This window comes from Berghia stephanieae, chromosome 3 (genome assembly GCF_034508935.2).
Source record: "Berghia stephanieae isolate SIO BIC M18660-M18661 chromosome 3, UCSD_Bste_1.3, whole genome shotgun sequence".
Lineage (NCBI taxonomy): Eukaryota > Metazoa > Mollusca > Gastropoda > Nudibranchia > Aeolidiidae > Berghia > Berghia stephanieae.
In genome coordinates, this window is record NC_088362.1 from 38938226 (window position 1) to 38955502 (window position 17277).

General features: G+C 39.6%; 1 protein-coding gene across 1 annotated transcript in view; it reads right to left on the reverse strand.

The window, feature by feature from the left end:
- The window catches only part of LOC144967695 (uncharacterized), a 45463-nt gene extending 29792 nt beyond the window's left edge, over positions 1–15671 (reverse strand). Inside the window, exon 1 of the mRNA XM_078905236.1 lies at positions 15477–15671. The gene's annotated coding sequence lies outside the window, so the exon portion shown is untranslated. The remainder of the gene's footprint in view (positions 1–15476) is intronic.
- Positions 15672–17277: the final 1606 nt, after the last annotated feature.

Sequence of the window (17277 nt, forward strand, 5' to 3'; positions counted from 1 at the left end):
GGTCATTTTAGATGAGATATTCACGGATTCCTTATGCGTAATCTTAGGTAACATTGGATAAATCTATTGCCATCATAAACGTAGTTAGGAACGCAGCTTCTAATGGTGCTCACACTATTATGTTATGACGATCGACCTATCAGCAAAGTCTGTACCACACTCGTGCACCGTCGCAAACCCACCCGGAAGCTTCGTCACAACACACCGTTCAACTAGATGCTCTGCTGTTTCGGGTTCTTGTCCACATCGGGTACATGTTGGACAGGTGGAAAGTCCCCACTGATGAAGCGATTTTGCCGTGACACAGGTCCTCGACCGAAGCCGATTCGCTACCACCCAGTGTCTTCTCTTACTGGTGGAGAAGACTGACAACTTCTCACCAAGTTTCGAGGAGTGCATGTCCCGGCCCCCTTGAGGGATTAAATTCGTCCAACCCGACTTCCATCTCGTATGCATCTCTGTTCGTAGTCAGGGAAGCTGCGTACAAGGGTTGCCAGGACTTATTTCGGCTCGAAACGGGGGCGCCACCCATAATGCGCTTCAGAATGGTATCCCCATTCCCTATCTCTTTGATCTTATTAAGCCAGTTTACCGTATTCGTCTGCCTCCGGACATCGTGGGGCTGGATTGCTGCCATTATCGGGCACAATTCTCTAGGCGTTGTTGCCAGCGTTCCTGACACAATGTGCATTGACTTGCGAAGATTAACAGCTACCTTCTCAACGTTTCTGCTTCTACGTCACACTGGAGCGCAATACTCTGCGGTGGAATAGCATAGTGCCAGTCCTCAGAAGCGCTTGGTTAGCGCCCCAAGTTGATCCCGCCAGCTTCCTCAGATGACTGTTGCGTTTCTCTATCTTCCGGGCAACTCCTTCGAGATGCAGCCGTTAGAAAAGGCTGCGGTCCAGAGTCACCACTAAATATTTTGGATGCGGCTCATATGGGAGTGGCTGGTCCCCGACGAGGACGTTCAGTTTACGGGTGTGCCAGCCACTGCATAGGTGGAATTCAGTGGCCACGGTTTTTGAAGTGTTCATCTTTAGGTACCACTTGTCGAAGTAGGATTTGAGTCTGATGATTCCTCGCTGAGTACGTTCTCGAGACGGGTCCATACTTTACTTTGAGAAACGAGTGCCCAGTCGCCCGCGTATCCCAGCCTCAGGGAGGAAGTGTTCTGCATGTCGCTAATGTAAACGTTAAACAGCTTTGTTAGTACCCAACCCCGAGGAACCCAATTCTTCAATTTCCTAACTTTACTCATAGCGTCTCCCAACGCGACGTGGAATTGTCTTTCCCCTAAGATTGAAGAGAACAACTCCAAGGTCTTTTTGCACCTAATGATCTTTGCAAGGTTGAAAATTAATCCTTCGCACGCCGTACGCCGCCGATAAGTCTATAAATACAGCACCTGTTTGCTGTTTTCTCTCGAACCCTGCTTCAATAATAATAATAATAATAATAATAATAAATGGCATTTATATAGCGCTTTACCCCGTTGTCACAGGCTCTAAGCGCTTCACAGTGATATAAAACAAAACATATTACAGTGAGACAAGTGTGAAGGAAACGTGATACGAATTCAATTTAACAACAACAAAATATGAAAATAATATTGCAACATTATGACGTAAAAAGATAAAACTTTAAGCGAGATTTGAACGTTGTCAACGAATCCGAGCATCTCACGTGTGATGGGAGAGAGTTCCAAAAATGGGGGGCCGAAAATTGAAAAGACTGTTCACCTATTTTACGCAATGGCTTAGGTTTGACAAGGATTGATTGGTCATTGCTTGACCTCAAGTTTCTATTGGGGACATATATGTTTAGAAGGTCTTTAATATAGGAGGGACTGTTCGTGCTCAGGGATTTGTAGACAACAGTACAAATCTTATAGGCAACTCTTTTTTCAACAGGAAGCCAATGTAACTCACGGAGAAGAAGAGTTGCTGACGGGTATTTTTTGTTATTGCGTACAATGAGCCTGGCTGCGTTATTTTGAGCAACTTGAAGTTTGCTAATTTTGTCTTTAGCTAAATTCGCCCAAAGGGAGTTACAATAGTCCAATTTAGATAAAACCAGGGAATTAATTAAAAGTTCTGTTATATGCTTCGGTATTAAATTACGAATTTTGCTTATTTTTTTCATTTCTATGTACATAGATTGTATGGTGTTATTCACGTGGCTTGTCATGGAAAGATCTTTATCAATGATGACGCCAAGGTTTTTTGCTTTATTTGAAAATTCTATTGTGCTATTTCCGAGAGTAATAGGTGATTTATTTGCCTGTTTAAGGATACTCGGCCTTCCACACATTAAAATCTCAGTTTTACTATCATTTAATTTTAACTTATTGTGGTACATCCAAGATTTAATCTCATTAAAACAGCTCGTAATTCGTTGTATTAAGAACTCTAAATTACTAAGGGGTGCTGAATCATATATTTGCGTATCATCTGCATAAAAATGATAACTCAGATTGAATCTGGATATCACACTAGAAAGGGGCTGCATATATACAGTAAAAAGGACAGGGCCAAGAACAGAGCCTTGTGGCACTCCAAAATTTAGTAAAACTTGTTCTGACTGAACACCATTCACCACGACAGTCTGCCATCGATCCTGTAAATATGTAAACCATTTAAGGGCAATTCCTTTTATGCCGAACGTATTTTCTAGTCTTCTTAACAAAATGTCATGGTCAATGGTGTCAAAGGCAGCTGAAAGATCTAAAAGGCATAATACATTGATATTGTTAGCATCAGCATTACATAACAAGTCATTTAAGATTTTAAGAAGCGCCGTTTCAGTACTGTGTTGATGTTTGTAGGCTGACTGAAAGGGTTGTTCCAAACTGTTGTTCTTAAGATGAGATGTTAATTGTGTAAGAACTACCTTCTCTGTAAGGGCGATGACTTGTTCCGAAGTGCACCTCCCTTCCCTGAAGTCCGTCTGCTCGGGTGGCAGGGCAGCGTCTTGGACCGACCCCCATCGTTTTAACAGAACTCGCTCCAACAATTTGTAAAGACAGCTCAGTAGAGATATGGGTCTGTAACTGTCGGCCTCCTTCGCCGGTTTCCCGGGCTTTAGGATGGCAACTATCTTTGTGTGCTTCCACACTTGTGGGAGCTTTCCTTTTGCAAGTACGTCAGACATTGCCTCTACCAGCAAGGCCCGTGCCTTGGGACCCAGCTGCGTCATCATACGCCGTCTATCCCTGCTGCTTTGAAATTCGTTACATCGCTAATGGCTGCATCCACCTCTCGGGGACTGAACGGGAATGTCCAGTTCGACTCGTTCACAGGTAGCGAGTCCAAAATCGTACGGTACGCCTTGCGGACACCGAGATCAAAATCAAGATTAGGGACCCGTTTGCTGCGGTTCTTTATATTCTTAGCAATTGTATCTGCCTCACATTCTGGTTCAGCCTTCGCGTAATTCCGGTCCGGATCCAATTTCTTTATCAGACGCCAAGCACGACGGATAGAGTGTGTAAGTCGAGACTTTCCACGTATCCTGCCACCGTTGCTTCCTTCCTTTTGTGGTTGCAATAATGAATGTCACATCTCCATGCATCTCGGTTCATAGTAGCATCTTCTTCAGGCCCAGTTCTTTCATATCGTCCTTTGCCCTATCCATCCATCTGGTCTTTGCGTGCGCGTCCCTTTTTTCTCTTTCCCTCTAATTGTATATCCAATACTTTCTTTCTAACTGTACCTCCTCTCTCGTCTCTTATCATGTCCGAACCATTTCAATCTATATACTCTCATCTTTATTGATACATTCTCTACTTCAGTCAACCTTCAAATTCGTATTCGTTCATTTCTCACTTTATCTTTCCTTGTCCAGCCAGGTGACCATCTCAACATCCTTATTTCTGCCACCGCAAATTCTATCCTTTTTTCTTTGTCATAGCTGTTGTCTCTAATCCATACAATATTGCTGATCCTACAACAGATGTCTTATTTTCCCCTTCAGCTTTGCGGAAATTCGTTTGTCTCACACAACCCCAGTTACATTCCTCCAATTATTCCAGGATACTCTTCTTAACATCCATCTCATTGCCCCATTCTCCTTGTATATTTGTTCCTAAATATTTGAATTGGTTTGTCTCTGGGACATGCTCTCTGTTGTCCGATGGACAAATGTCTTCTATCTGCTTCCCCTTAATCCCCTCCTTTCGCAACACCCTCCAGGTCCTTTTCCGCCTGAGCTTTTGTATAATTCAAAAGTACTACATTATCCGCGCATCTCATGTTCCATGGTGCCTCTCGCCAAATGTCTTCTGTGAGAACATCCATTACGATTGCAAATAGCAATGGGCTGAGAGCAGATCCCTGGTGTAATCCTACTCTTACATTAAATGGTTCAGTTGAGCCAACAGCCGTCCTTACCGCTGTCTTTTTTTCGTACAGATCTAGGATAGCTTTCATAAATTTATCTGTTACACCCTTTGCTCTTAGACAGTACCACATTTCTTCTCTTGGTAACCTATCATATGTTTTCTCCAGGTCAATGAATACACACTATTATTCACTTTGCTTTTCTCTATACTTCTCGGCGGTCACTTTCTGAGCAAATATAGCATCCGTTCTACTTTTACCAGCAATAAGACTAAACTGATCTTCACTTATGTCATCTTTTCTAATCCTCTTATGGATTATATCTTCATTGTGAGGCTCACTTGATGCCCCTATATTTACCACATTCTTGAATATCTCCCTTATTTTTGTATATGGGGATCAACGTACATTTTCTCATTCTTCCGGGTATCTCGTCTGGTCCAGCTGCTTTTTCTCTTGTCACCTTGCGCAATGTATCCCACATCTCATTCTTGCATAATTCATCTTCTATCTTCTCTTTAGGTTGTATAACTACACTTCTCTTCTCCCTGTCATTCTCCATTCATGAGGTGTTCGTAGTATGTTTTCCATCCTGCCCGAATCTCTTTGTCCAATACTCTTCCAATCTCATCTTTGATAATCGTAACATGCTGTATATCTCTCCTATTCATGTCTCTCTGTTTTGCTATCCTAAAAATATTTTTCTGCCATTCTTTACTTTACATATCTTTGAATGCCCCGGACTTTCGGAACGGCTCTTTTTGCTTTTCTCTCTTTGCCTGTTCATATCCATCTACATTCATAGCATCCCTGTTTGTCTCCATGTTTTTTCATGCTTCCCTCTTTTTCTTTATAACTACTTAATTCAACCGCCATGATTGTTTTTCAACTTTTCCTCTTCCCGAGCTCACTCCTGCCACATCTTTGGCCACTTCACGGACTGTATCCGCGGTTATTTTCCATTCCTTTATGAAATCAATTCCTAGTCTTCCTCTCACCGTTGTTGCAAATACTTCTCTTGGCTCTTCCTCCTATAGTTTCCACCACCGTGTTTTCCCTCACTTATTTTCTCGTTTATCTTCCTCTTTTCAAATGCCAATGTCGCAATAACAATCTTATGTTGCGCTGCCATTCTCTCTCTCCCAGCAAACTACCACAATCTTATTCTTCCTTCAAATTTCTCCTCCATCACAACAGGTGCAGTCCACTTGTGTCTTTTTCACACCACTTGAATTCGTCACTCTGTAGTCATCTTTTTTTTCCTCTAAAATATGTATTTAGTATTGCCAGATCCATCCTTGTTGCAAATCTTGCAATATCTTTGTCTTCTCCTCTTCTGCTGCCATATCCATACCTTCCCAACCATCTCTCCTCTCCGATATTGCTTTCTCCTTCGTGACCATTCAATTACTCACCGCTGAAAACTCTTTCTGATGTGTAGAACATTTCCATTTGTTCATCAATCTCTTTCCAAAATTCCTCCTTCTTGTCTTGCGTACATCCTGTCTGGGGTACGTATGTACGAACGATAATGATTTGCTTCATACTGACTACAGTCGTGATCCACATAAGTCTGTTGGGCACACTTGGGACTTAAACAGCATTTTGTGCAAGTTATTTTTCCTGGATGATACCAACTTCATTTCTTGTAGCCTCTATTCCCCAACTATAACCACAGTTCCACTTACTAAAGAATAAAACTAATCATATAAAAATATCTCACTTATTAAGGACAATAATTGTCAATGTACAAAGTTATATAACAAACAACAGTCTTTTTAAAATGGATTATAGGATTTAAAAAACCCTGAGAAATGGCAATATACTGCCTCTTACTTTTTTGACTAAGTCTTTCCTTTAATTTTATTTTCTTTCTTTTGTATTTACATACATAGCATGTTTTAAGTCATTTTCTTCTGATTCTGGCACCACCTTATACTGTAAAAATGCCATGCCACTGCAGACAAGATGGTTATGGCTGAGTACTGATAGCTGTTACCAATAATTTCAACTCGCACCATCTAGATGTAAAGACCAACTGTGAGACTATCTTTGTAGCACTATTGCACTCGGCACAGTATACAGAACACCATACCTAATCTTTGAGGGAAATGAACAAATGATGGAATTATCAAAATGCCTTGACAACCTCGACACCAACGATGTAATAATACTAGGATATGATTTCAACCTACCGGACATCGACTGGACAAACGAAATTATTACATGTCACCAATACCCGATTGCTGTAAATACAGCAGTTATTAAATACATGAGGGACCTTGGACTCACACAAATAAATCAAATCCCGACACGTGGAATAAATCGCCATTGATTATTTTTTTTACAAACAGGCCGAACCTTGTGACCGATTGCAAAACAGTATCGGGGATCAGTGACCATGATATAATCATAACGGAGAGTAAGACAAAAACAGAGAAAATCTTAGTAAAACCCCCCATACAGCCTTTATCTTGAACAAAGCAAACATTACAGAAATTCGAAAAGAGACAAGACAATTGAGCAACACTTTCACAACAAGTAAAGTGACTGACACAGAGGTAGAATAGGATTCTATCCACAAGCATATATCCGGGATGGTTGACAAACATTCCAACTAAACTTTCCTCTTGAAACGTTCATCAACCTTGGATATCACACGATCGCAAAAGACTGTCTCGGAGAAAATAAAGAGCATGGTATAAACGATAAAAACAAATATACTGACATCGAAAAGGAAATAAGGCAAAAGAGTATAAAGACCTACAGAGATTATGTGAAAAATCTAATTGACGAGAATAGTAACACAAAACCTATGGACATTTATTAAAAGTAAAAAGTGTGACGCCATAATAGTTGCACCATAATGTCATATGCACTGATAACAGAGAAAAGGACTAAAATTCTTAAACAATTCTGCTCCGCTTTTACAACGGAACAAAACGATAGAACATTAGGAAAAGAAACAACAAAACATACATTTATGCCACAGATTGATGTATCAGTCGAGGGCGTTGAAAATCTGCTAAATAATCTAAAAACAAGTTAGGCAGCAGGGCCCTACAATATTTCACCACGCCTTCAGCAAATGAAATTGTCCCTGCGCTGACTAAACTATTTGAAATGTCTCTTAAATTAGGCGTTATACTCCAAGTGTGGAAACATGTTTATGTACAACCAATACATAAAAAGGTGATAGGAAAATTGTTGTAAATTATTGCCCAATCTCCTTTTGACATGCAAATGCTGTAAACTGCTGGAGCACATCGTACAATTCTATTTGATAGATCATCTTGAGTCAAGTAAATTACTGAAATAGGCTATGCACGGGTTCAGAAAAGGCAGATCATGTGAAACATAACTAGTCTCTATGGTCGATGAATTCTCACTGGAACTTGACAAAGGCGGACACACCGACCGGACATTCGTTGATTTCGAGACAGCTTTTGATAAAGTAGGTACCACATACTATCTGAACGCTAGAATAATTGGTCAGACACTGAAATGGATAGAATCATTTCTGAGCGACAGAATCCAACAAGTAGTTGTCGGAGGTCAACCCTCTGATATAGGCCGGTAACCATCGAAGTCTTCCAAGGATCGGTTCTAGGTCCTTTGCTTTTTCTTATTTTCATTAACGACCTCGCTGATGGCTTAACATCTGAAGTTCGTCTATTTGCAGATGACACTCCACTCTACAAGCACATCCACTTAATTGAAGATAGCTTTGAACTAAACAAGGACTTGGCAAAACTGGCAACTTGGGAGAAGTCATGGCTTATGAGCTTCAACGTAAACAACAAACAAAACAAAAAACACGTGTAAATTACGACTACCACCTTCATGGCCAAATATTAGATAAAGTCAAATCTTGTCGATATCTTGGACTAATTATTACCCATAACCTCAAATTAAAATCACACATCGCAAATATAACATCAAAGGAAAATAAAACAAGCGCTTTTTTAACATGAAACCTGAATGGCTATCTCGTCAAAACTCAGACACTCGCTTACAAAAGTATAGTAAGGCCCATCCTCGAATATGCAAGTATAGTATGGGATCTCTACACCAAAACTGATATCAACAAGATCGAAAAGGTACAACATAGACTTAAGGAGATAACTAATAAATTCTCACATAAGAATGGCGTGACAAAACTCATAGAAAGCTTAGGTCTGGAAAAAAATGCAACATCGTCGCGAAAGGAAAAGATATGTAACTTCCACAAAATTAATACAGGCAACACCATCATTAAACTCCCCAACTACGTTAGACCAAAAACAGACGAACAAGAGGACACGACAACAAACTATAAATTCAAACATCAAGAACAGACACCCGCCTACACTCTTTCTTTCCCTCGGCAGGGAGTTGATAGAAACTAAAAACAATACAGAACTTGAAAGGGTCTTGAAATCGTAGAAAACAATCAAATATGAAATGATCAAGGCGTGTATTATGAATATGTGAGTGAGTTTGTGCGTGTGTTTGTGTGTGTGTGTGTGTGTGTGTGTGTGTGTGTGTGTCTCGTGAAATTCATAAATGTGAACTGTAGTCTGGATCCTTTTTAAAGGGGCTACTACTACGACACATTTAAAATCCTCCATCGATTTACCTTGCCGTTTGCCTTTTACTTTGTTTCTTGCACACACAAATTAAATGTTAATTTTTCTTCTTTCGGCGATTTCCCTTGATCTGCCTGGAAAATTTCCAATCTTGATCTCCACTGCCATCGGTTTCATCGTCCATCTTTTACCTCTTTCCTCCTTTTTTCTTTCCACTGCCCTCCTGCTGGCCAATAATGACAGAGGCGGTCGTTTTTATCCCGCGCCATGACCGATCCGGTATGATATTTCTGGTTTCATTCATTCATTCATTAGTTGTCGCTTGAGTTTTTACTGCCATGGTGCTCTTCCTTGGATTGCACCCCATAAAGATGATTGAACTAGAATTTATAGTTAAAAATGTGAGACTTGGGTTTTGAATAATTCTTTTTTTTTTAACTTCAGAACAATGAATGCATGTTCTCTAAAGTGACAAAAAATATAGTCTCACAATTTTGATCATTTTTAATTTTAAAATCCATCTTGGCTTCTGATTCATCCCGAATTAAAACCACGTTTTAAAAAAGAATCCATCCTATTTTGAGGCGACGGGTCACTTTTTTCATCCCTCTCAGTTGCTAAAGGAATGCTTTATGTATTAAACAAACATTTGAATATTTTTCACATTATGCTAAGTACTCTTTGTTATTTACGATTACTTCACAATGTGGGGAATGGGAATATCAAGAACGAGTTGGGGTGGAGGTTAATTGTGTTAATGTGAGAGGCTATTCTATTGATTTATTCCAAAGTATTTCTGTTTTGACAATGGGATTAATTACATGATGAACCTGATCTTTCCCTATCTAACGTGTCATTTCTACTACTACTTATCTTGTTTACATTAAAACTTTATTACTATCTGTAGGGTCGCCGAGAGATATTGTCGTAATTAAATGAATTTCTTTTTTTGCGTTCCTACAGCATCTTGTCCAGTTTTGATGACGTAATTATGTACTTAATATGACATTAAAATATTGCACAAGTCAGATAAGCAATGGAACCGAAGTCTACTAATGAGGGGGTCTGACACTGGGCCTAATTTAACATTGTTGTAATGGACAATATTTTGCGTCATTTTATGGAGATTTCCATCGGTGTGTCTTTTTTACGAAACCTGCCGAAACCCGCCGAAACCCTGCGAAACCCGCCGAAACCCGCCGAAACCCGCCGAAACCCGCCGAAACCCGACGAAACCCGACGAATCCCGACAAAGTTATGGGAAGTAGGTGGCTGTGGGGAGTGAACCTAGAACTCAGGGAAGTGTACACCATTGAGGAGTGAACCTGGGACTGGGTTTCGGCGGTTTCGTAAAAAAGAACCAGTGCTTTTTTACGAAACCCGCCGAAACCCGCCGAAACCCGGCGAAACCCGACAATATCCAGCAAAGTTATGGGATATAGACAACTGTGGGGAGTGAACCCGATACTCAGGGAAGTGTACACCAGTCGGGAGTGAACCTGAGACTAAGGTTATCGGCCGGTTTCGGCGGGTTTCGTAAAAAAGATTTAGTGCTTTATTACGAAACCCGCCGAAACCCGCCGAAACCCGACAATATCCGGCAAAGTTATGGGAGTTTGGCAACAGTGGGGGGTGATCCTGGGAGTCAGGGAATTGCACACCAGTGGGGAGTTAACCTGGGACTGTGTAAAAAGGATATCAGTGGGAAATAAACCTGGGACTAAAGGGAGATGGATACCATTGAAAGTTGAAGCCGGATATGGGAGTTGAGTACCAGAGGAGAATGAACCTGACACTATAGAAGGTGGGCGCCAGTGGGGAGTGAACCTGGGACTATGTAAACAGGATATCAGTGGGAAATAAACCTGGGACTAAAGGGAGATGGATACCATTGAAAGTTGAAGCCGGATATGAGAGTTTGGTACCAGAGGAGAATGAACCTGACACTATAGGAGGTGGGCGCCAGTGAGGAGTGAACCTGGGACTATGTAAACAGGATATCAGTGGGAAATAATCCTGGGACTAAAGGGAGGTGGATACCATTGGGAGTTGAAGCCGGATTTGGGAGTTGGGTACCAGAGGAGAGAGAAATCTGACACTATAGGAGGTGGGCGCCAGTGGGGAGTGAACCTGGGACTATGTAAAAAGGATATCAGTGGGAAATAAACCTGGGACTAAAGGGAGATGAATACCATTGAAAGTTGAAGCCGGATATGAGAGTTTGGTACCAGAGGAGAATGAACCTGACACTATAGGAGGTGGGCGCCAGTGGGGAGTGAACCTGGGACTATGTAAACAGGATATCAGTGGGAAATAAACCTGGGACTAAAGGGAGATGGATACCATTGAAAGTTGAAGCCGGATATGAGAGTTTGGTACCAGAGGAGAATGAACCTAACACTATAGGAGGTGGGCGCCAGTGAGGAGTGAACCTGGGACTATGTAAACAGGATATCAGTGGGAAATAAACCTGGGACTAAAGGGAGGTGGATACCATTGGGAGTTGAAGCCGGATTTGGGAGTTGGGTACCAGAGGAGAGAGAAACCTGACACTATAGGAGGTGGCCGCCAGTGGGGAGTGAACCTGGGACTATGTAAACAGGATATCAGTGGAAAATAAACCTGGGACTAAAGGGAGATGAATACCATTGAAAGTTGAAGCCGGATATGAGAGTTTGGTACCAGAGGAGAATAAACCTGACACTATAGGAGGTGGGCGCCAGTGGGGAGTGAACCTGGGACTATGTAAACAGGATATCATTGGGAAATAAACCTGGGACTAAAGGGAAAAGGATACCATTTGGACTTGAAGCCGGATTTGGGAGTTGGGTACCAGAGGAGAGAGAAACCTGACACTATAGGAAATAAACCTGGGACTAAAGGGAGATGGACACCATTGAAAGTTGAAGATTGATATGGGAGTTGAGTACCAGAGGAGAATGAACCTGACACTATAGGAGGTGGGCGCCAGTGTGGAGTGAACCTGGGACTCAGGGAAGTGCACACCAATTTGGAGTTAACCTGGGACTGTGGGAGATGGATAACTGTGGGTATCCGAGCCGAACTAAGGAGTTGGGTACCAGAGGAGAATGAACCTGACACTATAAAAGGTGGGCGCCAGTGGGGAATGAACCTGGGAGTCAGGGAATTGCACACCAGTGGGGAGTTAACCTGTGAATATCTAAAAAAGGATAGCAGTGGGAAATAAATCCGGCTTCAACTCCCAATGGTATCCATCTCCCTTTAGTCCCAGATTTATTTCCTACTGATATCCTTTATACATATTCCCAGGTTAACTCCCCACTGGTGTGCAATTTCCTGAGTCCCAGGTTCACTCTCCACTGGCGCCCACCTCCTATTGTGTCAGGTTCATTCTCCTCTGGTACCAAACTTTCATATCCGGTTTCAACTTTCAATGGTATCCATGTCCCTTTAGACCAAGGTTTATTTCCCACTGATATCCTGTTTACATAGTCCCAGGTTCACTCCCCATTGGCGCCCACCCCCTATAGTGTCAGGTTCATTCTCCTCTGGTACCAAGCTATCATATCCGACTTCAACTTTCAATTGTATCCATCTCCCTTTAGTCCCAGGATTATTTCCCACTGATATCCTGTTTACATAGTCCCAGGTTCACTCCCCACTGGCGCCCACCTCCTCTAGTGTCAGGTTCATTCTCCTCTGGTACCAAACTCTCATATCCGGCTTCAACTTTCAACGGTATCCATCTCCCTTTCGTCCCAGGTTTATTTCCTACTGCTATCCTTTTTACATTGTCCCAGGTTCACTCCCCACTGGCGCCCACCTCCTAAAGTGTCAGGTTCATTCTCCTCTGGTACTCAACTCCCATATCCGGCTTTAACTTTCAATGGTATTCATCTCCCTTTAGTCCCAGGTTTATTTCCCACTGATATCCTTTTTACAAAGTCCCAGGTTCACTCCCCACTGGCGCCCACCTCCTATAGTGTCAGATTTCTCTCTCCTCTGGTACCCAACTCCCAAATCCGGCTTCAACTCCCAATGGTATCCACCTCCCTTTAGTCCCAGGTTTATTTGCCACTGATATCCTTTTTACAGAGTCCCAGGTTAACTCCCCACTGGTGTGAAATTCCCTGAGTCCCAGGTTCACTCCCCACTGGCGCCCACCTTCTATAGTGTCAGGTTCATTCTCCTCTGGTACTCAACTCCCATATCCGGCTTCAACTTTCAATGGTATCCATCTCCCTTTAGTCCCAGGTTTATTTCCCACTGATATCCTTTTTACACAGTCCCAGGTTAACTCCCCACTGGTGTGCAATTCCCTGACTCCCAGGATCACCCCCCACTGTTGCCAAACTCCCATAACTTTGCCGGATATTGTCGGGTTTCGGCGGGTTTCGGCGGGTTTCGTAATAAAGCACTAATTCTTTTTTACGAAACCCGCCGAAACCGGCCGATAACCTTAGTCTCAGGTTCACTCCCGACTGGTGTACACTTCCCTGAGTATCGGGTTCACTCCCCACAGTTGTCTATATCCCATAACTTTGCTGGATATTGTCGGGTTTCGCCGGTTTCGGCGGGTTTCGGCGGGTTTCGTAAAAAAGCACTGGTTCTTTTTTACGAAACCCGCCGAAACCCAGTCCCAGGTTCACTCCCCAATGGTGTACACTTCCCTGAGTTCTAGGTTCACTCCCCACAGCCACCTACTTCCCATAACTTTGTCGGGATTCGTCGGGTTTCGTCGGGTTTCGGCGGGTTTCGGCGGGTTTCGGCGGGTTTCGTAAAAAAGACACACCCATTTCCATTACAGCAATGAGCCCATAGTGAATTCGATTATTAGACTTGCAAATAAGTACATGTCCAATGAAACCAAATCAATCCACTTTCATGGACGAGTTTCAAGGTGAATCGTGGAATATTATTATTATTATTATTATTATTATTATTATTAATATTATATTATTATTATTATTATTATTATTATTATTATTATTATTATTATTATTATTATTATTATTATTATTATTATTATTATTATTATTATTATTATTAATATTCACAATAATAATAATAATAATAATAATAATAATAATAATAATAATAATAATAATAATAATAATAATAATAATAATAATAATAATAATAATAATAATAATAATAATAATAATAATAATAATAATAATAATAATAATAATAATAATAATAATAATAATATAATAATAATAATAATAATAATAATAATAATAATAATAATAATAATAATAATAATATAATAATAATAATCATAATCATAATAATAAAATAATAATAATAATAATAATAATAATAATAATAATAATAATAATAATAATAATAATAATAATAATAATAATAATAATAATAATACTAATAATATCAATAATAATAATGATAATAATAATAATACAAATAATAATAATAATAATAATAATAATAATAATAATAATAATAATGATGATGATGATGATGGTGATGATGATGATGATGATGATGATGATGATATGATGATGATGATGATGATGATGATGATGATGATGATGATGATGATGATGATGATGTTAATGATGATGATGATGGTGATGATGATGATTATGATGATGATTATGATGGTGATGGTGATAATGATGATGATGATGATGATGATGATGATGATGATGATGATGATGATGATGATGATGATGATGATGATGATGATCATGGCTCGTTTTTCTATTTGAAGAGTGAAATCCCTTTGCACGGGACGTTTTAAAAGATAAAGGCTGCGTACAAAACTCCGCAAAACACCCACAATTATCTTTTCGTGTTCATAATACAAAATATTGAGATCATTCATTGATGATATTTTAAAATGTGTCAACTAAAATAGATAAAAGGATATCCTAGGGAACAGTGAAAATTCTGGGGTTTTAACAATATCCCAAGAATGGCAACGGAATATAAGCTCTTGACTTTCAGACAATGGCGATTAGCTTACAACATTTAAAATAATGTAAGGAATGCATTTTTCTTATATTTCGCTTGATATACACTTCAATTGTGTGTGTGTGTGCGTGTGTGTGTGTGTGTGTGTGTGTGAGAGAGAGAGAGAGAGAGAGAGAGAGAGAGAGAGATTTGTAATAATTATTAATTTATTAAACAGTTAAAAGGTCAATAGCTTGGACACGGGTGTCATTATTTACAGAACTATTGATGCTATTCGTTTAAGTAAAATACTCACAACATTCTCCAACCAGATGAAACATATCAGCCCATTTTAATATGTGTTACTTTTTACTTTTATAATCTGATTAATATACTTTTGTGAGAATTACTCACTTACAGGTTGCCTAAAAATAATAACTAAGAGTTGAGTGACGTCATACCTGTTTTCCATAATGTGTTGACTTTAAGAATACATTTCTGCCTACTATATAAATTTTATATTTGCTGGAATTGTAAGCACTGTTAATTACATATACAGCACATGAATAAAATAGCAATAATATAAACAGAGTAACAATAATTCAGCGTTTACATCATTATCTATTCACAAAACCATGAACACTAATGGAAGAAAAAATTATTTACTTACTTTGTGTATATTTATATCACTTGTGCTTTCAAAATACTTAAGATGGTAATCTGCCTAGTTTCAGACTACTTGGGTTTTCTGTTCCTCCCCTGCTTTCCTTCTGCCTATGTTCTGGGCGATAATGCACAAAATGGAAGACTGTTTCTTGTCACGTCCTCACTATGGCCGCTCCATCTGTCATCTGACACGCCTCTGGTTCAACGGTCTCTCTCTCTCTCTCTCTCTCTCTCTCTCTCTCTCTCTCTCCGGTAGTAGAACGGATGTTCCCTTGCGTCATGTGCGGTAAATTAAACATATTCGGAAACGGATCAGTGTAAAAACTGACATCTATAAAGTTCACAGGCGAAGGAAAGGTAATGCCCGGATTCTTGATCGGGTCACGCTAAGATGGATTGCGCGTGATGTAAATGTCGAAACAATGATCGCTTCCTTAATCCCCTCACGAACTGAACGGATGGGATTGATGGGCATTGTCGTGACGTCAAAAATATTATTACGCCAAATAGCAATGAAAACGGTTGTAGATTTAAAGATGTCTTTTGATCAGGGGAATTATGTACAAATTTGGGTAGAAAGCATGAAAATTACATATTACCCTATGTTGTAAGTTATGAAAAATCTTATCATTTATGCTATAGGACCACTCTGAGATATCTGTATTCACTAAAACACGGGCTTTTAAAAATTTGACAATTTCAAAATGAACGCTAAAAGTTCGTTCATTGTTTAATGTCAAATATCAACAAAATCTTTTCTTAGGCCATGCTATAGATATGTCGGAATGTTAAAATGATTTAAAAAATTGAAATGTTAGTGTTACGATCTTTTAGATATTGTATTTAACCCCCATTCTAAATTTAATACCAAACACATTTTGGCCACAAACTCAATTTTTAACATTAAACCACTCCAAACTAATGCCGTTTTGAAGTTACAATTGTGCGTGTCTTTTTAATTTTTTGAAGTTATAATGGGCTTTTAAAAAGAAGATACACACACGCAGACACACATACACACACATACACACACAAACACTATCCCCTGTTTAGACGTCTCCCCTTCTTTACAATGTTACCTCCTAAAACGCTGAAATTCTTGTGGCTCAGATAAATCAAATTTTTAAAATTGTGTTTTCAAAATTACATTAAAATTGAGTAAATTATAATGACTTTACATAACAATTATAAACATAATGCCAAATTGAGTGATTTTAAAAGTGCGTGATTTCCCTAATTGGTTTTAAAGATTGGTTGATTACAATCCTTTGTAGTGGAATTTACTTTCGCATCGAAAAAAAACCCATGTGAGCATTGTTTCAAAAAGAAACATTCCTCTGGATAATCTGAGTCACACAAGCAGTACATTCTCACAAAAATTCGTGGTAACATATTTTGTTTCCATTAAAGGATTCGTAGATACCATTTTCGTTGATCCAGATAAAAACGAAATTGACTGCTTCGTTTTACACAGAGTATTTACAGAAAGACTTTTTGCCTGTTTGCAAAAAGCTTTATATTTATCCTAAAAATAATTCAAAACGGACCTCTTGGATTTGCCAATTACGAGAAGGTTCATTTACAAAGTTAGCTACCAAATTCTCAGGACTACAACCCATAGGATTATCACTTCTGGAATGCCTTTTCGACAAAGTTTTATGGAAACCAGAGATAACTATTTCAAATTTTGACAGAATTTCTGGAGAAACAAGTCGACAAGACCTATTTGTCGATCGGCTGTCCTCAACGGATGCGATTTGTCGACAAATTTGGTGTATTCAGTATAAAATGAAAAAAAACCCCGA